Source organism: Zootoca vivipara, chromosome 9 (genome assembly GCF_965207765.1).
Source record: "Zootoca vivipara chromosome 9, rZooViv2.hap1.1, whole genome shotgun sequence".
In the NCBI taxonomy this organism is placed as follows: domain Eukaryota; kingdom Metazoa; phylum Chordata; class Lepidosauria; order Squamata; family Lacertidae; genus Zootoca; species Zootoca vivipara.
In genome coordinates, this window is record NC_142592.1 from 376,077 (window position 1) to 392,077 (window position 16,001).

The window sequence follows — 16,001 nt, forward strand, 5'->3', positions numbered from 1 at the left end:
GTAAACATTTAAAGCACTTTAAATAGTCATTGGTTTGGGGTGGGGGAGGAAAGGAACAGAGTCAGGGAAGCCCGTAAAAGCAATGAGGACCCACACAGCAGCCTAGTATCTCCTGCCTCCCGGGTCAGCAGGAAAAGAACAGTCAGCTTTAATGTGAGAAGGAGGAAGACAGGAGTGCCTGGCATGCTATGGTCCATGGGGTCACGAAGAGTCGGACACGACTAAACGACTAAACAACAACAGGGAAAGGAGAGAAGGAGAGAGAGAGAGAGAGAGAGAGAGAATGCAGACAAGCAGGAGGGAGGCAATGTGTTGGTAGAGATGGGAGGGAGGAGCTGAGCTCAGCACTCGTCTCAGCAGAGATGGGGCGAGAAGAAAGTGAGGCAGGAATAAGAGACAAACAATGCAGCATTTTCCCTTGAAATAAGGGACAATCAGGGGCGTTGGAAGGGGGGGCGGGGTGGTCTGCCCTGGGTGCCATCATGGAGGGTGTGTGTGACAAATTATCAAGGAACAATTACTGCCCTACTAGGGCGGTTCATAAAAAACTTTTTTAAAAAATGCCTGCTCCAAACATCTTATCTGACTACACTAGGGATTATATAGCTATATCTGAAATTTCATCCATATCAGTTAATATCGTGACCCTCCTCCATGAAAATAACTGTTTACTTGGCCGTTTTCATATGTCGTGAAGGCTGAAATTTCAATTCAGTGGAACCAAAACACAATCCATCCTGTAGATTTAAGTATCTGTCCACAGTCGCCTACTTGTTGCCAGGGGCCCAGAATCCACGTTCCTTTGTAAGAAAATATGAAATAACGTAAAACCATTTTTGCAGGCAAAAAGGAAAAGAAAAAAATCAATGTGGGGGAGGGGGATGTCAAGAAATTTTCTGCACCGTGCACCACCAGACCGTCCTACGCCTCTGGGGACAATCCCTTATTATAAGGGACAGACGGCAACCCAATCATGTCATATTAGACATGGCAATCGTATACTTATGCCATGATCTACAGAGATAAACCATATCATAAGTTCAGATTCACACACACCTCCCACCACTCATCTGGCTGGCTCACTGTTCTCATAGCACCAAACCAGATGCCCATGGGGAGCCCACAAGCAGGACCTGAGTTCAACACCATTCTTCCCACTTGTGATTCCCACCAACTGGTATTCAGAAACACATTGCCTCTGATAGTGGAGGCAATTAGAGTTAGTAGCCACAGACAGCCGTATTGCCCATGAATCTGTCAATTCCTCTTTTAAAGCCATACAAGTTGGTAGCCATCACTCCATCTTCTGAGATCAAATTCCATGTGATTATTACCACTGGTCTCTGCCTTCTCTGAAGATAATTATGCTGACTATTAGTTAGAAATAATGGCAGTACTCCAACATTCCTAGCAACAAATGGAACTGGAAAGCAAAAATACCATGGTCAAGTCATTTTCCAAGGCTAACCTAATCTTCTGGCATATGCCCAGGACATGATTTTCCGCATCTCCTTTGTTCCCTTTCATAGACACACAGAGAGATCTATATTACATGTTCCTTAGATAAGGCTGGGGGTCGGGGATACCATGCCCCCTTTTTTGTATTTCTTTGTATTTCCTAGCCATTCGGAGAGAGTACAATGGTCATTTAGCCAGCAATATCCTTAACAAAATATGTGCCTGGCAACTCTGCCACAGACTACTCAAAATATTTGCTGTCATTCTGGTCCCATCAACCCTCTCCTGCCCAAACTCATAACCAGGGCTTTTTTCAGCTGGAACTTGCCAGAACTCAGTTCTAGCGCCTCTCAGGTGCGTGCCATTGCCATTACAGTGGTACCTCTACTTACGAATTTAATGCGTTCCGAACGCACATTCGTAAGTTGAAAAAAATTGTAGAAGCAACCCTATCTAAAAATTGGTAAGTAGAAAAAATCCTATCTAAACCACATCCAAGATGGCGGACGGAGCTCCATTCGTAAGTAGAAACATTCGTAAGTAGAAACATTCGTAAGTAGAGGTACCACTGTATAAGAGAACAAGGGAGGTGTTCATGGAGAGTTCCAGCACCTCTTGTTCTAAAAAGCAGAAGCAATGATTACAACTATACAACAATATCGTAACACATATTGAGAGCATATGTATTGTGCAAAATGAATGTGCAACATGAAATCCATGCCGCCTGGTATGTGAAAAACTGGTCCTGAAGTTGGAGATGTAGTAATTTTATTTGGATATAGTTCTATCCAAACTTCTCAGATTGCAGGATGGGAAGTGATATCCTAATAGCAAATAGATGTTTTAATTGCTTAAATATTCTTTGCCCTGCCAGTATTTGACCTATAAACTGACACGATGACTTATTTGTAAAATGCAGTGAAAAAGTAGGGAAAAGCTATGCTCATGTATTTTGGTAATGACATCTACACACTACACATCTACAGTGACTGGTGGGGGCTCAGACAGAACCTGGCCAACAGTTTTGAGAGTGTAGGAATTGGAAGCACTTCCAAAAATGAAGCATGGCTGCTAAAGTGCTTTCGTGAGAGGGGGAACATTCTTTACCTTCTACACTAATATATGCTAAATTCATTCTTCCACTGTGCCAGAGGTTGCTGCATTTTTACAACAGATGCAAATATATATTAGCTGTAAAGCTCTCTCATGAACAATCTTGTTTTTTGTTGCTGGAATTAAGTACAGACTTGAGAACAAAGACCATCAAGACTTTAGCCTTCTGAGACTCAATTATCCCATTCCCTAACCTTTATAAAGGCAGCAACAGTATTGGCTTTTCTTCTCCTGGGATATTTATGTAAGCTGTAGATCCAATATCCACTGTAAGCCTAGAGGCAGAATTGAAACTGTGCTGAAGACAAATATTTCTGGCACTTTGGCTAATAAGGAATTTCATATTGCTTAAATCAATGTTGGGGAACCTGCTGCTCCCCGTATTTCAAACAGTCTTTCAGATGATATGGGCCCACCCTTGTTCTCCAAACCACTGAAACCACTCCTCTAGGAACCACTTCCTCTTCCATGTAGTGTGGGAGGAGAGATGATACTCAGTGAGCTTGGAATGACACCTTGCAGGATGGAATGAGGGAGGGAGCCACCTGCAACTGATTGGTTCCAACTTGTGCTCATGAAGTGTGTGTCAAAATAATAGAATCATATACTTGCAGAGTTGGAGTGTACCCCAAGGGCCATCTAGTCCAGCCCCCTGCAATGCAGGATGGGCCCCCATCCAGCTTTATTGCTGCACCACTAGGAAGGTGAACAGAAGCTGAAGGGAGAGATTTGCCAATTGTGTCATTGAGCTAGATCTGACCCTATATATTATGCAATGCATTGCCTGCATTGTATACTTTTGAGCGTATGGCTTAGCCCTCCCCCCCCATATTCCGTGGACGCTCTCAGTGCCTCCGCGTCTCTGTAACAAAGTAGGCCAAAGTGCAATGAAAACATTCAACAGTGAGGCAGCTGGCTATCAAGGCTGAATAAGCTGGCCTTGTCTGGAACACAGAATGAGGGGCAGAGAGAGGCTTATTATCAGCGGATGCACTTCCAGCCTGACGCTGGAAGTTGCTGGCTTGATGCGTAGACTAGCCTTACTGAAGGCTTTGTTGAGTCAGCATGTGTTTACAAGAAGGACCGGACACAGGAAGATCCATATATGTATTTGTAACCTATGACCCTCTTGCGTGCGCACTCCTACAGAGGAGGGGGGGGAAAGGAGCCCAAGAAGTGTATAAGAATCTTTGCAAATTTGTCTTTCTTTACTCTTGTCGTGAAGCTGATCACCAAGAGTCTCTTAAATTTAAGAATTAAATTCTTTCTCTGGATTCAACCCTCGGAGTCGTTATTGACTGTCTCTGTCCTTGCCTGGGCACAACTTAAGGATCCTTGTTAGCAAATAAGGCTACAAAGCAAATTGGGGGGCATCTCTTCCACATGTCTTCCCTATGGTTGGATCCATTTGGCAGAGCTTGGCAAGGCAAGCCACACAGGAGAGAGAGGAAAGGTAACATTTCATCAGGGTGACTACTGATGCTCACAGCTTTGCTGAAAATGCCTCCCCAACTGCCAATATGAATCCAGCTCATATCGCCAGGAAGCTGTCTCCATTTCAATTCTTGGCACAATCACATTTCTTATTTACATGCCAAACAACCTGTTTGACCAAGCGTTCCATCTTCATTTGTTTCCCAAACTGCGGTGGACATCTGCAGTATGACCTGCCATAAATAAGTCATAATAATTAGTCTGCTGCTTAATGAGGTGCTGGAAATTCCCCATGGTGATTCATAGTTCAAAGGCTAGGCACCCCAGGGTTTCCATCAACCACAATTGTGAAGGGTCTGCTAAATAGAGCTATTTTGCTTTTCTAGACACTCTTGGACAGAATATTTCTAGATAATTTAACTATGAATTTAACCTTAGGATCAGTTTACCATTAGGTGGGATAGATTGCTCCACCAGTGGATCCTTTTCCAACAATGGTGACTCATAAAAGGATCCAGCAAAGATTACTTCAAGTCAGCTCACTCGGGTCTTGCAGTGGTGAGCTATCTGCAACATGGGGCTGAAAGTTGTTGCCACTGGATTTGCTTAACTCACTGGATCTCCCTCTGAGTTGCTGTCATAGAGGAAGCTTGTAGATTAGGGTAGGGAATCAAAGAATTGCAGGGTTGGAAGGGATCCCAAGGGTCACCTTGCCCAACCCCCTGCAATGCAGGGATCTCAGCTAAAGCACCCATGCCTCCTGGAAGCTGTGGCCTTCCAGGCGTGCTTGGACAGCAGCGCTCATCAGCCCCAGGGATGATCACAGCCATAGTTCCCCATCACTATCCTAGAGGGACCTAGAAGTTGCTTTTCCTACAACCTTGTAAAGGTTTTCCTTTCAACACTTTTGCAATTGTAGAGATGCATAAATTCACTTGGGCTTTTCTAACCTAGAAACAGGCCCTAAATAGCAGTAGTTTTGACAATAAGGCAATAGTCTGAATGTTAGCTCATTTGGAGGCAGTAATTGGTGTTGTCACTCACTAATGGTTGACAGATGCTCTTTTGCAGACGTGGCTCCCTTTGTTTCTTCAATCTTCCTGACTGACTGTGGAATTCATGTCTTTCACATTTAAAAGTTTATGTGTGATGTTAATGAGATAAACCTGGCAGAAGCAGAACGCATGCTCTTTCTTCTCATGTATACCACATAGGCTCAAAGTCACCTTTCAAAATCGTATGCGCACTATTCCATACACCGGTTAGCTGAGGTTTTCTAGCATGGTGTGGGAACATAATATTTTGCAGTTCAGCTTCTGTTAAGAAGAAAAAGTTATCAATCTGGGCAATGTTAAAGAGCCAAAAGGAGCAGATGAAGAGTAGGCACACATCCCATGGAGGAAAGCTAAGGAATAGTCAGGCTGGCAGCACAAAGGCCTGGAGGTTGAAGAAAGGTTATAGTGGAGACCATGGGCTGAGAAAGAGGAGTTTGAAGGAAGGGGTGGTAGACAAGCTAGCTACCATCATTCCTGTCTAGTGGCCATGCTGGCTGGGGTGATAGGAGCTGTAGACCAAAACCTCTGGAGGACAGCTGGTCAGGAGAAGTAGAGATAGAGGATGAGGCCTGAGGAAAACTGCATAGGACACAGCAAACTAAAACAAGAAGTGGCAAATCAGACACACGATTTGGAAGAAATTTCAGAGTACTTAAGATCAGAAGGGGTTTTATGACACGAGGGGTCGTACTACCGGTGGAGAAAACATGGTCCTTCAGGGGTAGTTTGTCCACCTTTGGTCCCCACCCTGCACTCAGCTCTGAGCTCTCACCTGTGGTTCCTAGAAACTGCCAGCATGTGACCGCAGCCACACCCAGGGACTGATAAGCTAAACCAAATGAGGGTAGCTGATTGGCCTCAAATCCCCAGTGAATTTAGGGACTTCCCCTGCCTGTGAAGGATCTGGTGAATTAAGTGGACAAGACCAAGAGTGGGTCCAGTGGTGAAGAAGGCAGTTCTTCCACACGTTGTAGAGGGAATTGAGGGGCAGATGAGGCTTGTCAAGCTGGGAAGGGAGGCATCTAGGAGAATGAAAACTCTGATCCTAAACCTCTGCTGTCTTGTGGAATATGTTCAGGAGAAGAAAAGGCTGAGGAGTAAACCCTACACAAATCCAGAGCAGAGTCCCTAATACCCTACTAGATGGCGCTTTGCAAGCTGCCTTCCAGCAACCCCTTCAGCCAAGCTGTTCAATTGCTGTTCAACCTCCTATCTGAGAAAGCACCAGCCAGAAAGCCTCTGAATATGGTGCCTTTTTAAAGGGAAGGCCTTTCTTTTGCCTTGATTTGGTTAAAAGAGAAAAAACTTCACTTTTAAAAATAGCAATGAACACCTGCCCCACCCCCCCACAGTAAGTAGCCTTTCCAATTTTTCCACATCTACAGAAACTACACTTGATCTTAGCCAAAAGGCCGAGAAGCGATTTCCCACATCCACAGAAAGCTGAGCTGAGGATGGTATGGGTTTCAGGAAGACTGCAAACCACCAGATTTGTAGAATGAAAAAGGACATATAGAATTGTAGAGTTGGAAGGGACCCTGAGGGTCATCTAGTCCAACCCCCTGTGATGCAAGAATCTCCACTAGATCATACATGACTGATGGCCATCCAACACACACCCCTCAGCCACCTTGAAAGTAAGGGAGGTGCAGGAAAGCCCTTCACCCTGCTTATGAGAATTCACTAAAAAAAATTTGCTGCCCATTTGATGATTTCTGAATGCAATTTCTTTTTTCATTAATTGATGGATAATGGTCAAAAATATGGAATAAAATTTTGGCACAGCACAGAAATTGGGCGATAACTTTTATTTATTGAATTTTTTATACTGCCCTTCATCTGAAGATCACAGGACAGTTTATAATATAAAACACAAAAATATGTAACATACTAACAAACAAAAACAATACCCCAAAGCCAGTTTAAAAGGCCATAGATTGTTTAATTAGCCAAAGAAACTGAGAGAAGAGGAATGTTTTTGCCTGGCACCTAAAGATATGCAGTGAAGACCCCAGGCGAACCTCCCTGGGAAGAGTATTCCACAAATGGGGAGCCACTGCAGAAAAGGCCTGAGGAACACCTGCTCCATCTGGGCCCAGTACGGGTCGCATGATCTCCTGCAACGATTTTGCAAAGTTTTTTGCGGATAAAGTCGCTCAGATTCGGAGGGAGGTAGACGCTACCGTGGGAGCAGGGCCGGAGCGGGAGAGTGCTGGATCCCTGTCTAGTCATGTTTCAAGGGATCAATTTCAATCTGTTACCTCCGAGGATGTGGACAGGCTGCTTGGACGAGGACGAGTGAAACCGACCACCTGTCTCCTTGACCCTTGCCCATCCTGGCTAATAAAAGCGAGCCGGGAAGGGCTGGGCGATGGGCTCTGTGGGGTGGTAAATGCTTTCCTCTATTAGGGAGTCTTCCCAGACCCGCTGAAAGAGGCGGTCATTAAACCGCTTCTTAAAAAACATATTTAGACCCGGCAAATATGGCCAACTATCTCCCAGTCTCAAATCTACCATTCTTGGGCAAGGTGATTGAGCGAGTGGTTGCGGAACAACTCCAAGCACGCCTGGAGGATGCGGACCATTTGGATCCCTTCCAATCGGGATTCAGGCCTCATCATGGGACTGAAACTGCCCTGGACGCGCTGGTTGATGACCTCCGGCGGGCTAGGGACAAAGGTGAGAGCTGTTTCCTAGTTCTGCTGGATCTCTCAGCGGCCTTTGATACAATCGACCATAACATCCTTCTGCTCTGTCTAGAGGGGTTGGGAGCTGGGGGGGGGGCGGGGGGCGACTGTCATACAGTGGTTCCGCTCCTTCCTCCTAGGCCGTGTTCAGAAAGTGGTGATGGGGGAATGAGTGTTCAGACCCCTGGGATCTCACTTGTGGGGTGCCTCAGGGTTCTGTCCTCTCCCCCATGCTTTTTAACATCTACCGTGTTTCCCCCTTTTTAAGACACCGTCTTATTCTCTTTTTTACTCAAAAAAAAAACACGGTGTCTTATTTTCAGGGGATGTCTTGTACCTTAAGGCCTCCTCGGAGGGGCCAGGCAGCTGGTTCGGGGTGCTGCTGGGCGCTCTGTTCGGCGCTGCAGCAGCAGCCGGGTCCAGGAACCAAGGCAGCAGGCTGCTGGCTCAGCGCTCCGCCCGGCGCTGCTGGGTGCTCCTCTCTGAAGCGGCCGGTGGCGGGGCGGCAGGCAAAAGAAAAAAAGGGGGGGAAAGAGGCCAGGCCGCTGCGCTCTGCTCTGCAGCTGCCGGTTCCGATGGCGCGGCGGCAGGCAAAAGAAGAAGAAAAAGAGGCCAGGCCGCTGCACTCCGCCCGGCGCTGCGGAGCGCTCCGCTCTGCAGCTGCCGGTTCCGGTGGCGGGGCGGCAGGCAAAAGAAGAAAAAAAAGAGACCAGGCCGCTGTGCTCCGCCCGGCGCTGCGGAGCGCTCCGCTCTGCAGCTGCCTGTTCTGGTGGAGGGGCGGCAGGCAAAAGAAGGGAAAAAAGAGACCAGGCCGCTGCGCTCCGCCCGGCGCTGCGGAGCGCTCCGCTCTGCAGCCGCCGGTTCCGCTGGCAGGGCGGCAGGCCGCCTCGGGCAGGCAAAAAAAAAGAGGCCAGGCTGCTGGCTCAGGTGCTCCGTGCGCTTCCTGCAGCAGCAGCAGCTGGTTCCAGGCCCCTCTGTCTGTCTGGGTCCCGCTGGCTGGCTGGGGCACTCGGCGGTCTCGTTCTACACGGCATGGAGGTATGCCTTATTTTCGGGGGGTGTCTTGTATTTCACTAATGGTAAAAAATGCTGCCATGGCTTACTTTCTGACTACGTATTAAAAAAGGGGAAACACGGTATATGAAGCCACTGGGAGAGATCATCAGGGGGTTTGGGCTGGGTGTTCATCAGTATGCAGATGACACCCAACTCTATTTCTCTTTTAAATCAGAACCAGTGAAGGCCATGAATGCCCTGGAAGTACTGTTTTTGGGAGACAGGGGGTGGGCCGGTATGGAGGACTCCCTGATCCTGAATGGGGTAACTGTGCCCCTGAAGGAACAGGTGCGCAGCCTGGGAGTCATTTTGGACTCACAGCTGTCCATGAAGGCACAGGTCAATTCTGTGTCCAGGGCAGCTGTCTACCAGCTCCATCTGGTATACAGGCTGAAACCCTACCTGCCCGCGGACAGTCTCGCCAGAGTGGTGCATGCTCTGGTTATCTCCCGCTTGGACTACTGCAATGCGCTCTATGTGGGGCTACCTTTGAAGGTGACTCGGAAACTGCAATTAATCCAGAATGTGGCAGCTAGACTGGTGACTGTGAGTGGCCGCCGAGACCACATAACACTGGCTCTTCATTGGCTCCCAGTACGTTTCCGAGCACAATTCAAAGTGTTGGTGCTGACCTTTAATGCCCTAAACGGCCTCGGTCCTATATACCTGAAGGAGCGTCTCCACCCCCATTGTTCAGCCCGGACACTGAGATCCAGCGCCGAGGGCCTTCTGGCGGTTCCCTCACTGCGAGAAGCAAAGCTACAGGGAACCAGGCAGAGGGCCTTCTCGGTAGTGGCACCCGCCCTGTGGAACGCCCTTCCATTGGAGGTCAGGGAGATGAACAACTACCTGACATTTAGAAAACACCTAAAGGCAGCCCTGTTTAGGGAAGTTTTTAATCTGTGATATTTTAATGTATTTTTATATTTGTTGGAAGCCTCCCAGAGTGGCCGGGGAAACCCAGCCAGATGGGCGGGGTACAAATAATAAATAATAATAATAAATAATAAAAACAGCACTTTGAATTGGGCCCAGAAACTACCGGTAATTGGCAGCTAGTGCAGTTGGGCCAGGATTGGTGCCAGGATTGGTGCCTAAAGAAGCCAGGCTGGCTATCTAAAGAACTTTTGACTGAGTTAAGATTTAAAAGGGATATGTACAAAAAATGGAAAAGGGGGGAAATCTCCAGAGAGGAATTCAAACATATAGCCAGCACGTGTAGAGACAAAGTCAGAAAAGCTAAAGCACAGAATGAACTCAGGCTCGCCAGAGAGGTTAAAAGCAACAAAAAGGGCTTTTATGGGTATGTCCGTAGCAAAAGGAAAAACAAGGAAACAGTGGGGTCACTCAGAGGAGAAGATGGTGAAATGCAAACAGGGGACAGAGAAAGGGCAGAACTCCTCAATGCCTTCTTTGCCTCAGTCTTCTCCAAGAAAGAAAACAACGCCCGACCTGAAGAATATGGAGCAGATGATTCAGCAGGGGAAACACAGCCCAGAATAAGTAAGGAGGTAGTACAAGAATACTTGGCTAGTTTAGATGTATTCAAGTCTCCAGGGCCAGATGAACTACATCCAAGAGTATTAAAAGAACTGGCAGAGGTGATTTCAGAACCACTGGCAATAATCTTTGAAAATTCCTGGAGAACAGGCGAAGTTCCAGCAGACTGGAGGAGGGCAAATGTTGTCCCTATTTTAAAAAAGGGGGAAAGAGAGGACCCAAACAATTACCGCCCAGTCAGCCTGACATCAATACCAGGAAAGATTCTAGAGCAGATCATTAAGCAAACAGTCTGTGAGCACCTAGAAAGAAACTCTGTGATCACTAAAAGTCAGCATGGGTTCCTGAAAAATAAGTCATGTCAGACTAATCTGATCTCATTTTTTGACAGAATTACAAGCCTGGTAGATGAAGGGAACGCTGTGGATGTAGCCTATCTTGATTTCAGCAAGGCCTTTGACAAGGTGCCCCATGATATTCTTGTAAAGAAGCTGGTAAAATGTGGGCTAGACAATGCTACCATTCAGTGGATTTGTAGCTGGCTTACTGACCGAACCCAAAGGGTGATCATCAATGGCTCCTCCTCATCCTGGAGAGTAGTGACTAGTGGGGTGCCACAGGGTTCTGTCTTGGGCCCAGTCTTGTTCAACATCTTTATCAATGACTTGGATGATGGGCTTGAGGGCATCCTGAGCAAGTTTACAGATGACACCAAATTGGGAGGGGTGGCTAACACCCCAGAGGACAAGATCATACTTCAGAATGACCTTAACAGATTAGACAACTGGGCCAAAGCAAACAAGATGAATTTTAACAAGGAGAAATGTAAAGTACTACACTTGGGCAAAAAAAATGAAAGGCACAAATACAGGATGGGAGACACCTGGCTTGAGAGCAGTACATGTGAAAAGGATCTAGGAGTCTTGGTAGACCACAAATTTGACATGAGTCAGCAGTGTGATGCAGCAGCTAAAAAAGCCAATGCAATTCTGGGATGCATCAATAGGAGTATAGCATCTAGATCAAGGGAAGTAATAGTACCACTGTATTCTGCTCTGGTCAGACCTCACCTGGAGTATTGTGTCCAGTTCTGGGCACCACAGTTCAAGAAGGATACTGATAAGCTGGAACGTGTCCAGAAGAGGGCAACCAAAATGGTCAAAGGCCTGGAAACAATGCCTTATGAGGAACGGCTTAGGGAGCTGGGTATGTTTAGCCTGGAGAAGAGAAGGTTAAGGGGTGATATGATAACCATGTTCAAATATATAAAAGGATGTCATATAAAGGAGGGAGAAAGGTTGTTTTCTGCTGCTCCAGAGAAGCGGACACGGAGCAACGGATTCAAACTACAAGAAAGAAAATTCCACCTAAACATTAGGAAGAACTTCCTGACAGTAAGAGCTGTTCGGCAGTGGAATTTGCTACCAAGGAGTGTGGTGGAGTCTCCTTCTTTGGAGGTCTTTAAGCAGAGGCTTGACAGGCATATGTCAAGAATGCTTTGATGGTGTTTCCTGCTTGGCAGGGGGTTGGACTGGATGGCCCTTGTGGTCTCTTCCAACTCTATGATTCTATGATTCTATGCTCCAACCGTTTTTCCCTCATGAGCAACCTGGCCACTAAATTTTGTACCAGATGACATTTCTAAGCAAGTCTTTAGAGGCAGCCCCACATTTAACGTAATGCAGTAATCTAATCTTGAGGTTACCAGAGCATAGACAACAGTAGTAAGTTAGGCTTTCCCTGTCCAGATAGGGGCATAGCTGGGCCACCAACCAAAGCTGAAGGAAGCCACTCCCCTGCCCCTGAGGCCACCTGAGCTCCAGGCAACAACAGATTCAGAAGTACCCCAGGCTGCATTCTATGGACCATAGTTTTATCTATTTACAAGTCTGATTTGAGCATAATTAGTTAAGCAGGACCATGGCACCCCAGTTTGCCGCTGCTTCTGCACCCCAACCAAAGCCTGCATTTGTGAGGAGGCTACAAAGAGGCAGCAAGTTTCAGGAAGATTTCAGCAAGATCCAGCAGGGTGGTTAGGGTGTTTGTGGGGGTGCCACCTCTTGAGCTTTCATAGTTGAGGCCCAGGTTAAGGCCAAAGGTACCCCACCCACACGAGACCCAAAACAGTGTGAGCATGTTGCCAAGCACTGCCACTATTCCTTGCAATGTTCTTGGACTAAGTTGTTCTTTGTTTTTTTATTGTTGTTTTAAATGTTATTTTTATTTACAATTACTTATACACTGTAATTCCTTTGTTTTTTTTAAAAAAAATCAAGTGCTGCACAACAAATATATATATAAACAAGAAATACGACATGTCAACCAAACTCAGATTGCTGTAACAGAACAATTTTTCTTTTTCTTTAAGTGTCTGCATCAGCCTGGCAACATAGAAAGGTGTTCAGCAAAGGCTTAAGAATTAATATTGAAGATTCCTGCTGAATCTCCATCAGAAGAGCATCTACATAACATAATGACTACATAACATAACGACTGATAACAGTAAAGGTTCAGTTTGATGTTGACGTTGGATGAGCACCATAAACTCAGCAGACAACAAGCAATGCTCCTGCAGATGCTCTCCATGGTTGAGCTGGAATATAAGAGTTCCTGCACTGGACCTGAGTTGGCTTTGTAAATTAAAACAAGAACCTTTAACCTGACTTGGTAGCAGAGGGGCAGCTAGTGCAGATGTATTAACAAGGATTGCATGTAATGACAGCTGTCTGCCCTCTTCAGTCTAGCCGCCACATTCTGCCCAAGCTGGAGCAGGCCCACTTTCAGTGCATTCTAATGTGAACGAGACATTTTATTTATTTATTTCATGCACATGCTCTTGACCATTTGCCCTGATGTATGGCAGTGCAATAAAGATCTTCTTGACAGAGTACGAGCAATTGCCTGGTTTGTGATCTATTCCTTAAGCTTCACAGTTGTTTCAGCTCAGTAAAATGGATTCCTTTGTCCTTCTGCAATAATTGATTGTTGCTGTCCTGTTTGACCCTAAGTTTTGCTTTTTAGAGGGGATTTTTTTTATTTGCTGCTGTATCGATTTTTATTTTATTGGAATTTTCATGTTTAAGCTGTATTGTTTTGTGCATTGCCCGGAGAACCATTATTATTGGGCAGCTGATAAATGGAATAAATAAAATAAAGATTGCCTTCATAACTTCCAAGAAAAGTAAAATCTAAATGGAAGGGTCACCAGAAGGCAGTGGCAGAGGAGTGAGGGGAAAGGAACAGTGAATTATACAAAGGGCAGGTGAAGATCTAAAATGATTTTGATTGCTTTTTAGGCTGCATTTCTGACCTTACGAAAACAATGCAGGGCGAGTAACTTAGGGATAAACCTAAGTAATTCTCACTTCAACAGCAAAAATATGTATGGCGACTGGCGGAGGAATGGGGCGGTGGCGGGGCAGGGGAACGTACCACCCCTGGCACCATGGGGAAGGGGGTACCATCGCGGCCGCCCCCCTGGACACACGCAGCGCACTCCCCACCCCACCAGGCACCATGCCCCTGCAGGTGGCACACCACGCCCCCAGAACTCATGCCACGCGCCCCAGGACATGCACCAGCCATGCCCCCGCCTGCTCTCCACCCCTGGTGCCAGAGCATGCAGCTTCGCCACTGTGTATGGCAACAAGTTAGTGTTCTGCTTTCACACTGCATAAAACAAAACCTGTAAGATTAGCACTTGTGGGGGAGCCCTCTAGCAGAGATATTTGAGGAAACATCAGGGCACCACTAGAACAGGCTTTCTCAACCTTGGGTCCCCAGAGTCTCTTGTTGGCTGAACACCCTTCACTGCTGCCCCTGCTGGCTATTGAGGGCAGGGGATGCAGCACAAGAACGTCTGGGGACCCAAGATTGAGAAAGGCTGCTGTAGAATGATCATTGGGGGACATATCTTAAACATGCATACCTTCCCATTACTCCGGAGTTGCAGGAGCTAAGAATGGATTCAATTGCACCAGCCACATCATTCATCTAATGCTAGATTAAAGTCTCTTCTCTCCACCTGCTGCAGAAATTGATCCACCATGACGTGGGAGTGGGAGAGAGGAGAGATATTTGGCGAGTGGGGAAGACTCTAAAGACATCTGGGAGTATTAGTATTTATACACTGAACAATGAGGTGCTTCGAGAGCCTTTTTGTCTCACTCTAAACAGCCACTAAACTCTAAACTCTAAACAGGGACGCAGGTGGCGCTGTGAGTTAAACCACAGGGTCTAGGGCTTGCCGATCAGAAGGTCAGTGGTTCGAATCCCTGCAATGGGGTGAGCTCCCGTTGCTCGGTCCCAGCTCCTGCCAACCTAGCAGTTTGAAAGCACGTCAAAGTGCAAGTAGATAAATAGGTACCACTCCAGCGGGAAGGTAAACGGCATTTCCGTGCGCTGCTCTGGTTCACCAGCTCCCTCAGCCAATAGAGCGAGATGAGTGCCGCAACCCTAGAGTCAGTCACGACTGGACCTTTACCTTTACCTAAACAGCCAAAATTTACCTTTACCTAAACAGCCAAAATTTGTGGCTTGGTTTTGCAGCCTGGCTCCTAAGCTCTTCTGAAATGCGGCTGCTGATGCCCCAGGAAACAAATCTGCAGAGTGCTATAGCATGATTTTCAGGTGTGTCCTCACTATTTTTGATCTTTTTATCTACTACTTAACCCCCTCCCCAAATGCCCACACACTTGCCAAACTTTGAAAAGATCCTTGCAAAGTAATTCACCAGTGGTGGGCATTTGACTCAGCCTCAATCTAAACTGTGTTTTTTTCATCACATGCAAGAGCCAACATGTTTAATTCCCCCCCCCCCCAATAACAAATGGAATTCTGCAGTACTTGCTTTGAGGCTGGAGCAGAAAACGGCTTTCTTTGCAGTTTCTCAGTCCCTTGGTATCCAGTCACCCAAACTTTCAGTTTTGTATAACCCTTTTATCCTTTTCCTTTGCTTTGATTAATATGTATAAATATCTTCCTAGCTGTTGATGTTTAATCATCAAGTATGATACCATGAACTAATATACCCCCAACTCACTTGTCTGAGACCAGAGCGATGCAGAGAGTTACAATGGCTGATATGGAATTTTGAGGAAAATCTTGAGCTGAATGAGACAGACCAGCAATCTGACCTCTTATGTCAGCTGATCGTGAGCTAGTGTAGCAAGAATGCTGAGCGAGCTCCAAGGAAATGGGTAGGATCACAGTCTGTGACATATTTGGAGGTTATTTCAAACAATATTTCATATACTATAGCACACCTGCACAACTCGGAAGCCACCAAGCCAAATGCAGCTCCTCAATCATATATAGTGGCTTGATAAAGCACCTGTCTCAGACTGCAAAAAACAACAGCAACGGAGCAGGGGTATTGCATTCGTCATGATGCCATGACGCGTGGGCGTGACACCCCTCGCTGGCCCGCCCCTCAACTCCACCCAGGGAGCATCGCGGGGGCAGGACCCCGGCGAGTGTCACCCCCTCCAGGGCAGTATCCAGGGTGGCCCGCCCCGCCCCCCTGTAGCGACGCCCCTGGGTGTAACTACTGTACTCTTGCAAAGAAATTCATGCTAGATAAAGACCCAGAATTGTTTGTTTTAATATGTCAGTTCACATGTTCACTATTTGTGTCATGGTATTAGTCTAAAAAGAAGCACACTGAAACTTTCATTATGAAATATTATGTGCAAGGTTT

At 46.6% G+C, this 16,001-nt stretch overlaps 1 non-coding gene across 1 annotated transcript; it reads right to left on the reverse strand.

Moving 5' to 3' along the window:
* Positions 1-6,289: 6,289 nt before the first annotated feature.
* On the reverse strand, positions 6,290-6,484 carry LOC118091595 (U2 spliceosomal RNA). Its single transcript, XR_004693404.2, has one exon. It is a non-coding gene; the product is annotated as a U2 spliceosomal RNA (small nuclear RNA).
* Positions 6,485-16,001: the final 9,517 nt, after the last annotated feature.